At 43.1% G+C, this 17880-nt stretch overlaps 1 non-coding gene across 1 annotated transcript; it reads left to right on the top strand.

The window, feature by feature from the left end:
* Positions 1-2063: 2063 nt before the first annotated feature.
* On the top strand, positions 2064-2138 carry Trnat-ugu (transfer RNA threonine (anticodon UGU)). The gene has a single exon. It is a non-coding gene; the product is annotated as a tRNA-Thr (tRNA).
* Positions 2139-17880: the final 15742 nt, after the last annotated feature.

Raw genomic sequence — 17880 nt, 5'->3', positions numbered from 1 at the left:
TCCCGTTTCCGTTACCTTGATATCCGGGATGATACCAGTTGTTATTGCGACGCGGTCACTGGTAAAATTGTTGTCCATTTTGTGGAGTTCCATCACTGTTCTTATTTGTTTTTCCGGCTTGCGGCGATCCACTGTTACCCCGCGACCCGCCGTTGCGGCTTGTATTGCTGCCGTGTCCGTTTTGGTTTACGGACGGCGGTGCAGCATATCCGGCAGTACTTTTCGCATCTTCCTGTATCAGGTTAGTCGTATCAAGTACCCACAGAAAGTGCTCTAAATCATGGTCGAGTACGGCAATTAAATTTTCTCTTATGCTCACAAGCAACTTTGCCTTCAGTATGTGCGACGCTTCTTCTGTGTCCTGCGAGCTCGTCCCGGTACCGAGTAATGCTAATGAACTTTTCAAACTACTTGCGCAACCCATCCTGTTTCGGATTGTACATCTCAGGATTGAATAATTGTTTTTGGAAGCGCCCTTGGGTTCCTACGGACCAATATTTCATCAGGAATGCTCTTTCGAGTTGGCCGTACGTTGTGCAAATTTCCACTACCTCGGTCGGCCATAAGGCGCCGTCTCCTTCGATGTGTGATGTCACAAACTAAATTGTCTGTCTCTAGTTCCTTGATTGTATCAATACATCTCAAAATTATATGGTAAACACCACCGGGTGGACGTGATTTTTGTTCGTCGTGAATACCTGAAACTGGTCGTGTTTTAACAAACACTCCTGTGACAAAATTCCAGCCAACGGCGGAGTTACGCCCATCGATTCATTCGGATGATGCACCTTTCGGTTGGCAGAACTCGCTGTAATGTAGTCCGGGATTGCGCGAACCTCTTTCATGTACGTCGTACATTGGCGTCGCCACTTTCGGTGCATCGCGGTGCGGCTGCTGAACTGCTTTAACAGCGTGACGCACTTCTTTAATCTGAGTCGTAACCTCGTTCAGCCATTCTGGAAGTTCGCGTTGTAAAACCATGTTTTATGACATCTAATTCTTCACGGAGGGTCTGGCCTGCTGTGCCGAGTTCAGCAACTGCTTCTTCCCCTGCACGTTGTACTGTGTCCTTCCATTCGCAATTTATTTTGTCATTCAGCAGCTTGTCTTTCGTTTCCCACCATTTTGAAAGTTCGTTGTCTATCCTCTCCCCATGTTCGTCTAATCGTTCTTGCAAAACTGTTTCGGGTTCTATGGTTAAGCCCCTTGGGATAGCCCTGCGGTCTTAGGCCTCTTGTCACGGTTCGCGCGGCTCCCCGCATCGGAGGCTCGAGTCCTCCCTCGGGCATGGGTCTGTGTGTTGTCCTTAGCGTAAGTTAGGTTAAGTTAGTGCATAAGCCTAGGGGCCGATGACCTCAGCAGTTTGGTCCCATAGTCCTTACCACAAATGTTCATTTTTTCTATGGTTAAATTTTCGACCCTTTTGGTTAACTGCCAGGCTGTTCCCTCAAAATTTTTTGTGCAGTCTGCAGCGATTGCACATCTTCGGATAATTGTGGAACAGCTCCCAGAATGTCCTTGTAGAGCTCTCTCAGACTCGAAATTTTTGAGGCCATAGTAGACAAACTACTGTTTAGCCCAGTGGCTAACTCCTTGTCCCCGTTTTTCAACATTGTTACCTCCTGTGTTGTGATCTGTGTAGTTAACTTTTTTTAAATGAAATGATAATTAAATGGACACCCTAGCTGCAAACAGGCGTTGATGTACTTCATTGGGGACATGTTGAAAATGTGTGCCCCGACCGTGACTCGAACACGGGATCTCCTGCTCACATGGCAGACGCTCTATTCATCTGAGCCACCGCGGGCACAGAGGATAGTGCGTCTGCAGGGACTTATCCCTTTCACGCTCTCCCGTGAGATCCACATTCCCAACATGTCCACACCACTACATTCGTAGTGCGCCTAATAGATGTTTGCCCATCATACTCATTACTCGTGGCAGATTATCTACCAAGTCCCGTACGAGTTCGGGCATAGCGTGTGCGTTCGCACAAGAAGGTCAATGTGGATCTCATGGGGAACGTGCAAGGGATAAGTCCCTGCAGACACACTATCCTCTGTGCCCGCGGTGGCTCAGATGGATAGAGCGTCTGCCATGTAAGCAGGAGATTCCGGGTTCGAGTCCCGGTCGGGGCACACATTTTCAACATGTCCCCAATGAAGTACATCAACGCCTGTTTGCAGCTAGGGTGTCCATTTAATTATCATTTCATTTCTAGCAAAGCTGCATGGTCATCCACGGTAACTGTTCTTTCGGGAACAGATACTACCGTCATATATAAACAAATAACTTACGTAATTTAAACAGAATAAAATTGTTGCAACAGGAATACGACAAGATGGACACTCAGTTTCCAAACGGCACACAAGCACTACATTCCATCTTGCGTGAACATAGCGCAAAGACAGTCATACACCTACAATTTCGCACAACAATGACTATTACAACTACAAGTTTGCAAACTACGTAAAACTGTCTAATTATATTTGACATGAATCAGCGAAACTGTCCATTGCACATTGTAAAAAGCAGAAGCAGTAGGTAACATAACGTTAACCATACCCATTTTTATTATTTTCTTTATGTCTACTTTCTCGTGCAACTCCAGATACAGCAATTATTGTGTTACCTTTGGAATTTAGTTTTGTGGCGACAGGCAACAATTTTACATTTTACTCCAATAATCATTGTGACTCATGAAACAGAAAAAATACAAACATTTTTCGAGCATACAAGTTCGTTCGGGCCACTCGTTGCCTGCGCCAGATATAATATTTCTCATACGAAATGAAAGGAATTGATATCTTTTGAAAACATTGGTATGAATTTGAACTGCCGGCGAGAGTGGCCGTGCGGTTCTAGGCGCTACAGTCTGGAACCGAGCGACCGCTACGGTCGCAGGTTCGAATCGTGCCTCGGGCATGGATGTGTGTGATGTCCTTAGGTTAGTTAGGTTTAATTAGTTCTAAGTTCTAGGCGACTGATGACCTTAGAAGTTAAGTCGCATAGTGCTCAGAGCCATTTTGAATTTGAACTGCTTGAACGTGAAACACCTTAATTTAATGTAATTCTTTGCTGGAGGCTCTACTTATGCGGAATAAAACATGAAACAGATTGTAACTTTCATAATTGTTTTACTCCCTTGTTTAATTGTGATGATTTCTGCTCTCCAGCTGTATCAACGAGACTATTGCACGGTGACATTGTTAGGCGGCTGGCTATAATGACCAACCTGAAACATAACGCATTTAGCGTGTAAACATAGGCCGGATTGCGAATAGTAAAAATCGTAAAAATTATCTTAGGGACGCATACATTTTAAATGACGGATTAAGCAACGAGTGAGTACTATCAGTGTTCGTTCGTTACCACCAAACAATGTTCCCGTAATTTCTCTCCAATTCACCCCGCATAGTACAGCTGCGAAGTTCGTATGCGATGCGGAATGTACCACTAGATGTCACCATAGACGCTATTATAAAAGAAGCTGAGGAGTATTGTGTTGTGAGCAGAGAAGCAGTAACAGCAGACTGTGAAACCTGGAAGTCAAGGACGGCAGGATTCAGTTACGATTGTGGACGGAGCCGTAATCAGTTACTATTGGTTGCCTTTGGCAATTACACACATTTATTTTAAAACGGTAATTCCAGACTCAGCTATAAATCAAGATATCACACGCTATTTTAATGATGGAATAAACAAGTGTAATTAATAGTGCTTTCAGTGCGTTACAATTTACCAGATGAGCATAAAATACAGACACAGACACAGCAAATAATGTTTTAAAAACAAGCCAATGTGATCCCATTTAGAATTTTAATGCAAGTAACCACTGTCACGGCTGAAGGCCCTTAACGCAAAGAACGGCAATTACTAAAATTTTAGAAAGCATACTGTAAAACAGCAATGCAATAGCAAGGTTAATTTAAAAATACAGGCAACTGATCACCAAGTGGCTGAGACAAAATGATGATAAACTTGGTAGCACAACCATTTAAACCTGCTGTAACGCCAAGATTGGCCATTATATAAAAAATTTGAAAAACGTACAGTAAAACAGCAAATACAACAGCAAAGGTTAATTTAAAAGGACAAGCAACTGATCACCAAACAGGTGTGACCAAATGATGGTAAACGTGGTAAGCAAACATTGAAACCTGCTGTAACGCCAAGAATGGCAATTATATAAAAAAATTAGAATCATACAATAAAACAGCAAATACAATAATAAAACATAGGGCTCAGTCACAGACTGTGCACCAGGAATCGACCTATGAGTAGGTCCTGCAAAAAACACTCTCGTGAGCAATGAAATAGGCAGCCAAGAGTTGCATTTACTTCACAAGATGATAACTCAGACTAGTGGCAGTCTAACGAATGACTATAGATAATCTTGCTGAGGCTACCTGACGTCCAATAAACTAAATGCAAACTGGACTCCGCCCGCAGAATACTGTGCTTAGAGCCCCCGGAACCAGAAAGGATTTACTACCACCAGAGTAGAAGAATCGCCATCCAACCTGCAATCAAGAGAGTTGTCAAAACTACACGTGACAGCAGCGGCAAGGCGAGGAAACGTACACTGCCATTACATACACTGACCCCAAGGGCACGTAACTGGGGCATTAGCGGCCACGAGGCAAGAAAAATACCGCTTGTTGAACTTAACAAATAGTAACAAATTGAACGCGGTAAATAGTAATTAGAAGTCCAGGAAAGCTAATCAGATTCGCCTCCCCCAAGCACTCCAGTCGTTGCTCTTCGCCTCGGCAACACTACGAGCAGCAACACGAACCCAAGTCACTGGAAAATCGCCAGATCTCGCAATGGTGGAGGTTCCTCTACTTGAATCCAAATGCACTCAACTGTAAGCTTGCAGGATCCGGTTTACGACGAGGTCGTGCACCCTCGTGACCACAGCCCTTCCATCCGCTAGTCCATGCACGCCGCCAGCGGTCCCGGCGTGTTCTCGCACTGCGCAGACCTGGCTTCTCCTGAGACCCCAACCGAACTGCACACTGACTCGACCCAGAAGAGCAACGACGTTGCCCAAAGATAGGACCACAGTTACGACATATCGAAAACCGCCGCTGCTGCCACTAGAGGACAGGCAACACTTGCGAAACCAAGTGGCGCCAGTCAAGACTAGAAGAAGACAAACAATCGCAACCATGTCAATTAAACGATATGGTCTGGCCTCCAACAGAGGACGGAAGCCTACAAACAGCACCAACGTGAGCCGCAGCACGGCTCAGAATGGGTCGGCCTGGAGAGCTGGTGGACAAGTAACTAGATATCATCTGAGGAATAAATCTATCATGGACATTTTAACCACTATAAAGGAGTCCAAGTCAACTGCAGGTGACGTGATTGTGACGTGGAGCGGCAAAGCAACAGTCACAGCTCAAGCAAGACAGGGACTACTGAGCAATGTCGAGCAATGTCGTGACCAGTTGTAATGAATCGCATGAAATCAGCGGAAGGAATCACTCGTGAGCTCCGAAGTGCTATCAGCCATCCAGCTATCGCATGACTGTGTGTAGCGAGATAAAAACAAAGTGCCACAATGAGATTTTCACTCTGCAGCGGAGTGTGCGCTGATATGAAACTTATTGGCAGATTAAAACTGTGTGCCAGACCGAGACTCGAACTCTGGACCTTTGCCTTTCCAGAAGAGCTTCTGTGAAGTTTGGAAGGTAGGAGACGAGGTACTGGCAGAATTGAAACTGTGAGAACGGTTCGTGAGTCGCGCTTGGGTAGCTCACACGGTAGAGCACTTTCCTGCGAAAGACAAAGGCCCGACTTCGAGTCTCGGTCCGGCTCACAGTTTTAATCTACCACGAAGTTTCGAAAAGAAAGTAGTGGTAGAGCAGTCAATCAGCTGCTCATAATAAGCCACACAAATCTGTTGTTGTTGTTGTGGTCTTCAGTCCTGAGACTGGTTTGATGCAGCTCTCCATGCTACTGTATCCTGTACAAGCTTCTTGTGGTGTGCGTACTGTAAGACCTTCGGTACACACACCATCAGATTATTGGACTTGTCGCTCTAACGAAGCAGGCGAGTGTCAGCAATATGTCTCGTGGTCTTATTGTGGCGTGTTTATCTCTGCCGTTAGGTCAGACGATTGAAATGCCACTTGGACGCTTAGAGTAGCAGATTGACTGTCACCAACTTTAAGCAGAACTTGATTAATTTTCACACACATTTATTAAAATAATAACAAGCATAAACATTATGTAACTTGATTCTGGATGCTATTTACAATTGACAATCTGAAGTTCCTTTGGTCTTGGTACGTTAATCTTATTCTCACATATCTCTGATACTTGACAAAGTGTCTATACATTTATCTACATGGCTACGTACAGGAATATGATAATCTTCTTAGGTGCAGACTGAAACTTGACTATAAACTGGTACAGACTAATGCAGACTGGTACAGACTGGTGCAGACAAAAACAGACTGACTAATCGGAGGTCTGTGCACTCGTTATAATACCTCGAGCATTCAGGTATCACTGCACGAGTGTGATCCGCGAGGAGAAAAGGTTCTACGTTAGCAGCAATCTCATTGGCTGCGTTACATATTAATACGCAGATCGGCGGAAGCAGAATTTGGTCCGTCTCTAAGGCAGCGCCATCTCATAGTGTGGAGACGGACGAGCGCTGCGCATGCGCTGTTGTGCTTAGCGGGACACGCTCTAGTGGGAAAGTTGTGTATGCGCTGACTATGCAGAACTATGTACACAACGCTTCTTCATCTCCAAGTACCTACTGCAACCTACATCCTTCTGAATCTGCTTAGTGTATTCATCTCTTGGTCTCCCTCTACCATTTTTACCCTACACGCTGCCCTCCAGTACTAAATTGGTGATCCCCTGATGCCTCAGAACATGTCCTACCAACCGATCCCTTCTTCTAGTCAAGTTGTGCCACAAACTGCTCTTCTCCCCAATTCTATTCAACACCTCCTCATTAGTTATGTGATCTGCCCACCTAATCTTCAGCATTCTTCTGTAGCACCACATTTCGAAAGCTTCTATTCTCTTCTTGTCCACACTATTTATCGTCCATGTTTCACTTCCATACATGGCTACACTCCATACAAATACTTTCAGAAATGACTTCCTGGCACTTAAATCTATACTCGATATTAACAAATTTGTCTTCTTCAGAAACGCTTTCCTTTCCACTACCAGTCTACATTTTATATCCTCGCTACTTCGACCAACATCATTTATTTTGCTCCCCAAATAACAAAACTCCTTTACTACTTTAAGTGTCTCATTTCCTAATTTAATTCCCTCAGCACCACCCGACTTAATTTAACTACATTCCACAAATCTGTAGTAAATGTAAATCGACGCTTGAGGCGTTGTAAAAAGCAACGCCACCGGACAGTGGATGACTGGACGCTGGTGACATGGAGTGGTGAGCCGCTTTGCATCCTATGGCATTTCGATGGAAGGTGATGGCTTAAAGAAGATGAACTGCAATCTTGTCTACCACTAAAGTGCGGAGGAGACGAAGTTACAATGTGAGAGTTTCTTCCGTGATTAGGATATGAACATACTTTACAAAATTGTGTATCCCGTTGTAATGCCACTCCCTCGGACGAGAAATGAAAATCAAAAACTAGCGCCAAAATTCCCAAAGGTTTCCCCATAACAAATTCCCCAGATAACACTATTATTTGGATATTAACCAGTAATTGAATCTAAAATCTAATACTTAGTAATTTATTAACATTCGAAACAAAGATAGGATTCCAATACAATCAAACTCAAAATTCAAAATCATAGTAAATCGCAAAATCACTATAATTAAAATTTGCAAAGTAGAACCAACGTTCCCAAAGAATACTCCGTGTGAGTACTCTTTGAGATTCGTGAGTCATGGCTAAGGATAATTCTATCCATTGTCACTACGTTACGAGAGTTAGCCGAAGCAGGTCACACTTTTGAATGCTCGTATATGTAGGCGCAATTAGATTGTTTTTTTCAGAATTGATTATTGCGATCTACTATGACGCAGTGAAACGATACTTTGACTTCAAATATTACGTTATGTAGAATTCAGATAGTGTACTTGCCTATATTAGACAGAAGTGACTTTTCATTAGATAACCTGCAGTTTATTTAGGAAGTGAACACAAATAGAGAATTTCATTCGTAATAACTAATGGACTATGGAACTTGGTGATAGTTACGAAGCATATAATTTACAATTCCTCCCAGCACCTGGGAAAGCTTCTTCCTCACGTCTCTGTTAGGAAGTGACTAATATTGTGCAATAAACCAGCATATCGTGTCAATTCACGCATTTATCGTTCAAGTTTTACAATATTATTTATAGAGATAACGTGCTGCGATATTATTTGAATGAAGAGCTCGGCGCTTATACAGAAACTCCTTGACGTTAGGAATTAATAACATTGTTACGACTGATTATAGATTTGAGATTACAACCAATCTATAGGAAATTTGGTGTCGCTGGAACTAATTTGAACTTATCATTAATATTTAAATAGCAACTGATAAACCATCGATTATAAACGATTTCATTACGATATTTGGTGAAGTAAATATCTCGCACAAGTCGCGAGTTCAGTTCATCAATGTTCTTTTTGTAACGTCGATAGCGATACATAAGAAATAACAATCTCATTGCTCTACCGCTGAGTGTTAGCCAAGACCGAGGATCCGTTGGACGTTACACCATATACTAGAGGAACAGCTCGGAGGCGATGTTATTTGCATAACCGTGACTATGCTCCCTGCGTTAAAGACGCATCTGTGAGGTAATGGTCTGTAGACAATAAAATTCCTGAAATGGACTGGCTGGCCTGGAGTTCCGACATGAATCCTAAGAAGACACCTTTAGGGTGAGACAGAACGTCGACTTCGCTACACATCGTAGAACGTCACTACCTTACTGGTTTCGGCTCATTCCTCCACAGACATTCCGATATCACCCTGAAAGTGGCCTCGGCAGAGTCCAAACAGTCATAAAGGCGGAGAGTGGGCGCGCCTCACTTTTTTTGATGCCCACCAATGTGTGTCTGTTTAATTCTGATCAGTTACTTTATTTTACGGTTGACCAGCCAGGGCAGCTGAGAGCGCTAACGCTCTGCTTCCTGGACTCGGGTAGGCGCGCCGGCCCCGGATCGAATCCGCCTGGTGGATTAACGACGAGGGCCGGAGTGCCAGACAACCTGGATGTCGTTGTTAGGCGGTTTTCCACATCCCCCTAGGTGAATATCGGGCTGGTCCCCACGTTCCGCCTCAGTTACACGAGTCGCAGACATCTGAAACACGTTCCCACTATTTCACGATTTACACTAGACACAGACAGTTGGAGTACACTGATTCCGTCCCAGGGGGTACAGGGTGGCGGCAGGAAGGGCATCCGGCCACCCCTACAAACTAACCTTGCCAAATCCGTTGTACACACGCCGACCCTGTGATCGCACCGGGACTAAGGCGTAAACGAAAGCGAAACTTTATTTTACGGTAGTTACTATTTGCAGTGAGTTATCGTCAAAAATGTAGCTGTACAGTAGTGAATTTCTTCACATGTGTATGCTCAAGCTGTTACATTTATTTACGTTCAGTCCTTGCACCAAAATAGTCTAGAAATGAATGTACGCATGTAAAGTATGTATGACACATACATGTACATAGGTATGTATGTTTCACATCTCCTAAACTAATGGGCCGATTTCAACCAAACTTCGTACACTTAATGGCTGGAAAGAATCGCTGTGGGGGTACCTATCAAAGAAGAGGAGGGTGGGCTTGAAAACAAAGTATAGACCACGACGCGCGATCACCAAGACTATTCATTCAGTATTTGAGAACGAGGGCACTTGCAATCAGCGCTATACATAATTTCAAACATATAAGAAGCTTTCTTTGCTGACAATCTCCACAAAATGATGACAGGAAAGAAGTTTGTTGCTTATTACATTTTCGATGTCATGCAGAAAACTGCTTTAACCCGAAAGACGTTTTAGTTATTACTTCTTTACTAATTACTATATTCACGACACTTTTTGCGTAGAGTGTTCTATATACCCCTGAATATACCTGTAAAATTAGATGATCATACATGACGTTCAGATTTATTATTTCTTTCCTATTAACTCTATTTGCAACACATTTTGCATATACTATCCACATATGGCGCTGGATATAGCTAAAAATCATATCACTGTACGACACATACGCGTGAATAACTGCCGTATGACGTTGAAATTTATTGCTCCTTTCCTACTAACCTGTTTGCAACACATTCTGCAGACAGTGCTCACATATGCCGCTGAATATGCCTACAAAGTAATATCTTTGTACAACTCGTAGTTTAGGACATATATCATAGAATTGAGCTGCATGAAAACTAAACTGCAGAGCGATATTCGCTAGATATATATGTCCAAACATGTGCGAAATATATGAAATATAGTCTATGTGACATGTGTGTATACTGGGAAATCCGTAGGCAAAAGCTCCTCCTAAATCATGGATCGATTCCGACCAAACATGGTTCACGTATTACTTACTATCTAGAAAGAAATGCTGTGTCGGTAAGAAACAGCAACGTCCTTTTGTTGGTGATAACGTAGAGAAAGAGAAGGAAGGAGCAAGAGATGGACAGACAGCGAAGGAGGACATAGACACAGTTTGTTGGAGGAAGAAATGGCATGGAGAGTGGGAGGGGGGAGGAGATGAAGGAAGCAGAAGGAAGAAGATAGTCAAAGAAAGGGGAGGAGATGGACCGAGAGAAGAAGAGAGAGATGGATGGAGGAAGGAAAGAGGAGTAGATGGACAGAGTGGTGAAGGGATGACCAGAGTATAGTAGGGGATGGACAGAGAGACAGAGAGGAGGAAACAAACTGGACAGACAGAGTGAAGGGAGAGGAGGTGATGATCAGAGAGAAGGGAAGGAAGTGACAGACAGAGGGCTGGGGAGGACGATATATAGTAGGTGAGGTGGACATAGAGGGAGGCGATAGAGGGTGCAGTAAGAGATGGGGATGAAAAGATGGAGAAGGAGCAGAGGGACAGAGTGAGTGGGGAGGAACAGAGGGACAGGGGAAAGGGGGAGCAGCAGATGGACAAAGAGAGGGGAAGGAGAAGATGGACGGAGAGTGGGGAGCGGAGAAGATTTGGAGAGAGAGGGTTAGAAGGAGATGGACAACAGGTAGGAGGGCTGAGGAGATGAACAGAGAGAGGGAAGGAGACGGACTAATGGAATTGTAATAATTATATACCTGGTCAACGCTAGTTACTCAGTTAATTATTAATGTAATGCAAAACATCCAAGTTACACTGAAAATAGTAATTGAAAAATTGCTGTTGCAATGATGAAGAAATCGAGACAAAACCTCTTTCTTGACACTTGTAGAGGAGTAGGTACAAGCGTGTGTCAAACTCTTGTGTTTTAAACATCCAGTGCGACAAATTGCTGATCTTTTAAAAATTAAAGGTATTGAAAACTGACAGGTCTGCATGAATAGACTTCATAGATATCGAAAACTGTCGTCTCTGCACGAATGCTTCTCTCCATGTGTAGCATAGAGATACGGCGAGGGGATGAAGTACATTTGCGCGTTGGCAGCGGAGATTACAAACATTCGGGAGCTAGTCAGTGGCCGCTGGCGACCCGCTTCCACATATCGACGGGCCGTCCCACGCGGACTAATCTCGGACTGCGTGGCGAACATCCGAAGGGATGATCGGCCTAGCGCTACAGCTTAGCGCAGTGCTGACAACTTGACAAAGAGAGCTGCGCAGACTGCCGCTGTAGCCTCCGGGCCGGCTGTACTGGCAGCGTATGACGCGCTACTCATCCCGCCCAGGCAGGGCGTGGCAGCTCTTTTAAAGTCTGACTGCGGGCCAATTTCATTTATTTGACAGCATCCCCGCTTAGAGTATGATTACACACACACACACACACACACACACACACACACACACACACATCGGAAACTCTAATTTCTTTATGAAACTGTAACTCGGTTTGAATAAAATCCATTTGCGCACAACGCCGCTCCATTTTGAAACTGAAACTGCTATCACAACTGATGCTTCAACTATTTTTGCTATGAGGTACAGTGAAGACAAATTAGATTAAAAAAAAGTCTTCTTGTTGTAAGTTTATATAATGTGAGAGGTTTTTAACCGTAAGTACTAATTGAAACATTATTTTTATTTTTGCTCTGTCTCTTTTTGAAAATGAAGCCTCCCAAAACGTCTGTAAATGCGGTAGGGAAATGATACAAAGTTGTAAAATTTTTACTTATTTTGGCTTTTCATAATCTTGTCGAAAAATCATATCATCTGCTCGTCGTAGCTTACAATAACCAAGACTTTAGACAATAGGCAAAACGTTGGTATTGCAGTAAAGAAAAGACATACTCATGATTTGGAATTTCACGTTGGTATAATAAACTACGAATAATTTCAACAAGTTTTACATAACTAGCCTAACATGTACCCAATAGTTACTTCAGATTAAAAACTGCCACTAACTTGGCGGACACAGCCGTAATAACGGAAATTTACAATTAACATTCAGCATTTCACAAAAGTTGAAGAGCAATGTTAAGCTTCACGAAACGTCGGAAAACGTGTGAGGTAAACCAAATTTTGTCTAGTAGATAAAATTTTCTATAAAAATTTTGGAAAATGAAGTTTGTAAACAATTAGTTCCAAATTATACCACTTTAAATTACATAATTATTTTAATTGCCAACATTTATGGTATAATTTACCAATAGACATAAGTATCCAGCCTTTTAAAATTTCGTAAATGGCTGAAACACCAACTCTGGGATGAAATCTTCCTATAAAAATAGTAAACTGTCAGTCGTTTGCAAAATGGAAGGTATTTACTATGGCTGCAACGTTTATGAAAACATCTTCCCCAGAAGGAAATATTGACATCTGTATTACATGCTGTGGCAGAGGTACTTTAAAATATAGCTGAAAAGCATACGTCAAATACAAGGAGATGAAGTTTTATATTCGACTGGTGCCTTTCGGTTGTATTTCAACGCACCTCTGCCGCAACATGTAATCCACATGTCAATTTCTTTCCGAAAAAGACGCTTTTATAAGCGGCGAAATTATAGTAAGTGGTTTTTAATGAAGCTTCCATTTAGCAACTAAATGGATGTTTAGTATTTGTACAAGAATATTTATGTAGTGTTTCTACATGTATTTGAAATTACGTAAGTTTTGGAAATGTGACTGAGTTTACACGACAAACTAAGCAGATATTTTTCATAACTGGTAGCAGAACAATGATGACATTGCCTATATTTGCAAATAACGTAATAATGAGTAACTAACATTAGTAAATGAATAGAGTCACGAGTCTCAGTACTTACGCACGTAAAAAAACATAGCAGTTATGGGTATCGTATACTTCAATTTGTGTTCCTCGGTATATTACATTAGAGGCGTCAGCGACGTCGTAGACAAGGTGCTACGACGCGGAAAAATATTTCCGAATCGCCACAAGGTCCGCGGCCTACTGAGGCCCATTAAGGATTCCGCCGATGCTCCCCACGCTGCAGGTATTTACGAACTGCGATGTTACTGCGGTGATATATAGGTTTTAGAAGCCGGGAGACCGATTCACAGTCCCATGCCGGAGCTACAATCGACAGGGGCAACACAGAAAATCAGCAACAGCCGAACACCACCTGGGCTATGGCCGACCCAACAGTTTCCAAACGTCGACGTATTTGCATGGTAGCCATGAATGCAGCAGCAGAAGATGAGAGAGAGCATATTCAAATAATTAAATGTCCTATCGGAATAGGGCTCAAAATGGTTCAAATGGTTCTGAGCACTATGGGACTCAACTTCTGAGGTTATTAGTCCCCTAGAACTTAGAACTAGTTAAACCTAGCTAACCTAAGGACATCACACACATCCATGCCCGAGGCAGGATTCGAACCTGCGACCGTAGCGGCCTCGCGGTTCCAGACTGCAGAGCCTATAGCCGCACGGCCACTTCGGCCGGCTCGGAATAGGGAAGAGGATTGTAAGCAGCCTGTGGCTTGGCTGCTGATGTTTGTTCGCGAAGCAGCACCTTGCGGGCTTTCAAAATATAAAATGAATGGTGGCCCTCAACTATGTACCCTCCGACTCTCAGTTAAAATATTAAAAGTTTTGGCTGGTTTCGTTGCCTAGGGGCCAGGGTACGTAGTTGCCGCATTACAAGCCAAATACTTCTGAGACTACAGTATACAATATGACTATACACATGAATCCAATGGTCCAAGGTTCCTATCACTTGGCAATTGCGACTGTAACATAGAAATTTACAAATGAAAGATTGCAATTAAGTAAAATCTGCAGGTACTGTCTTAACAACTTTAAATGATGAGCACGATAGTACACGTACTTTTGAGAATGTGGTATATTTCTGCAAAACACTTATTGGTGACGATGATCCAACAATTAAATAAAATATACTTTGAATAACAGGGAAACAATAGATTCCTACTTCTCGTAATTAGTTATGAACAACAACATACCTCGCAAGATATTCACTTCTAAACGCACACTATGTCTTCACTGTAGAAACCACGGAAATCTCACAAGTCGGCACTCCGAAGGATTTCTATCTGCCGCAACAATGGGCAAATCGCTCCACACTCTCCAAGTCTCTCCTGCGACCATACGTTTGTCATGCTGTCGCGTCCAGCATCTCTCGTGTCCTGTACGACTGTCCCTCGCGCCACCATGTTCAAAACTCTCCCCTCCATTCACTTCGGTAGTCGCCTGCCTTAGTAACGAGCGCTGTGATTGGCGATAGCGCTCCCATCATGACTTCAAGTCAAGGCACCCACACAAACATAATGAAACACGTTCGAAATACTGGATTTACATTTAAATAACTTGAAATTAAATATATATTCCTATGGCTGGACCATAAACACGCTCTAACATACATTATTAAATACATAAACAAATTAAATAAACATATATCAAAGGAATAGCAAGCAAAAAGAGGGCAGGAGTCTAAAGTCTCTGTGCTTTCTAAGGTACAGTAAATAATTGACCAATTTCTTCATGAATAGTATATATCGGATATAAACAAAGACATAAATGAATAAATATATTTATAAGCATGCTGCTAGCTTTTTCTCATGTAACTGTGAAGTACTTAATATTACTTGACGCGATTAGTAGTAATCGGCCACTTTGACCTCCAATAATCCATGTACTATTCAAGTTACATGCCTGTAATTTCTACCAATTTAGGTTTACATTAATAGGTTTCTAAAGACATGTCGATCGACGAAATTGGATGAACCGTTTGGATTTTGGAAATTCGTTTCTGAGTGTACCTGCATAATTTACTTTCAGACTCTAAACTTTAAGCTAATAAAGATATTGAAAATCTTATTACACCATCAGAATCGTCGTGCAGATAATAGTAATGTACATGTTTCTTTTTGAGGTATCATGATTCATCTGGCTACTATTAATTTCAATACAAACTGTGATATGTTTGCCATTATGGTTTCACAAAGTCCGCCATCTTTGGCACTCCGACATACAAGTATCTTTCATCGTCACAGCGTCACCATGGAATTCCCAGCCACGCACTCGGGCTGCACCCCTCTCGCTTCGGCCAATGTCTGGCACCACGTGGTCGGACTGCCGAGTGGCCGCGCCCACTGAGTGACCCGTGCGGCCACACCAACTCTGAATATTTCCACAGCTCGCCCGTTACCTCACAACCTCCACATGACTCGGGTTGATCAGCATAAAGAACCGACCACAAGAGAACTGCCGTGTGGCATCGACGTCTTACTGTAGCCTGGGTATAAACTACTGTCTGCCAGGCACCTGCTAGAGTAGCGCAAGGAACACACATCTACAGAAGGAGTCTTACACAGGCGTCTTGCCTTCCTATTGTCCAATGACGTTTAAAACAAAGTATTTCAGTGATCATGTCCGCCCGCTTAGCTGGGTGGTTACGTGCTTTCCTCCCATGCAGTGGGCCCTGGTTCGATTCCCGGCGGAGTTGGGAATTTTCTCTGCTCATGGACTGGGTGTTATGTTGTCCTCATCATCATTTCATCCTCATCACCAGCATGCAAGTAGCCTAGTGTGGTGTCGACTGAAAGAAGACTTGCTCTCGGCGGCCGAACTTCCCCAAATGGGGACTCCCAGCCAACAATGCCATATGCTCATTTCATTTCCTTTCAGCGATTATTTCTGAAATTGCTAAACACTCCCTTTGTCAGAAAAGTTTCAGGATACGTCTTCTTTCGTTTCTGAGCTGGCAGTACTAACAAGGAACAAATGCTGGTTTTATGGTAGCTGGTACGTGAAATGACCTTGGACATGTTTCCACGAAAATATATTCGGTGGCATGGCTGTGCTTACCAACACACTGTTTGGGTTCTTGGCGCATCAATTGTAGTAAGGCAATGGTTGCTGATTTTGAGCAAAGAGTGAACTTTAAGTTCTGCGGTAAGCTAGAGAAAACCGCTAGTGAAACGTGGACAATGATTAAGCAAGCGCATGCAGGAGAGACACTCAAAAAGCCGCGTTTTCGAGTGGCACACAAGATTTCGTGAAGGCAGATATTCAGTGCGACGCATCCCACAGCTGGTCGCCCGTCTACAGCACCTGCCGTTGCAAACGTGGAGCGTGTAAGGCGGTTATTGCAAGAAGACCGTCGTGTAACTGTGTGTGCGACATCAGAAGAATTTAATTTGAATCGTGATGTGTGTCATAAGATTTTACGCGAAAATTGAGGAAAACGGAAACTTAAAGCAAAACTCGTCCCTCGCACATTAACAGACGAACAGACAGAGGAAAGACGAAGAATTTCTGCTGGACTGCTGGATAGAACCAGACGTGATCTCACATTTCTGTCGAAGATTATTGCTGGAGATGAAAGTTGGTGCTACCAGTATGACCGTCACGTGAAGCGACAAAGTGCTGAATGGTGGAGTTCTGGATCACCAGCCTTGAAAAAAGTCAAATGACAATCTTCGAGAACAAAGACAATGTTGATCGTTTTCTTTGATATTAAAGAATTTGTTTACCATGAGTATGTTGCTCCAGGTCAAACAGTGAACCAGTCTCTTTACAGCGAAGTCTTGTACGTTTGCGACAAGCAATTCGACGTCCCGCCCTGATTTGCGGCATTTTCAGGACTGGTTCTTACTGCGTGACAACGCAAAACCACATACTGCTTTATCTATTACCGAGTATCTGGCCAGACATTCTGTTATTGCCACCCCACGTCCGCCTTGCGATTTTTTCTTGTTTCCGCGGGTGAAAAGACGACTGAAAAGATATCGCAGACATCCAACGGGCTGTGACAAATGACCTTACAAGCATCGTGGTTGAAAATTTCCCTGCTTGCTTCCAAGATTGGCAGCTGTGTATAGATAGCCAACTGGACAACTTCGATAGAAGCTAGCGAATTTTCTATTTTAGGAAAAAGCTGTCCTGGAATTTTTCTGACAAAGGGAGTGCTTTTAAGTGATTATGTGAAAGTTTAACCTTAATTACATTGTTGTTGTTGTGGTCTTCAGTCCTGAGACTGGTTTGATGCAGCTCTCCATGTTACTCTATCCTGTGCAAGCTTCTTCATCTCCCAGTACCTATTGCAACCGACATCCTTCTGAATCTGCTTGGTGTATTCATCTCTTGGTCTCCCTCTACGATTTTTGCCCTCCACGCCGCCCTCCAATACTAAATTGGTGATCCCTTGATGCCTCAGAACATGTCCTACCAACCGATCCCTTCTTCTAGTCAAGTTGTGCCACAAACTTCTCTTCTCCCCAATTCTATTCAACACCTCCTCATTAATTATGTGATCTACCCATCTAA

This window comes from Schistocerca serialis, chromosome 9, assembly GCF_023864345.2.
Source record: "Schistocerca serialis cubense isolate TAMUIC-IGC-003099 chromosome 9, iqSchSeri2.2, whole genome shotgun sequence".
NCBI lineage: Eukaryota > Metazoa > Arthropoda > Insecta > Orthoptera > Acrididae > Schistocerca > Schistocerca serialis.
This window is presented reverse-complemented; position numbering and strand designations above follow the sequence as displayed.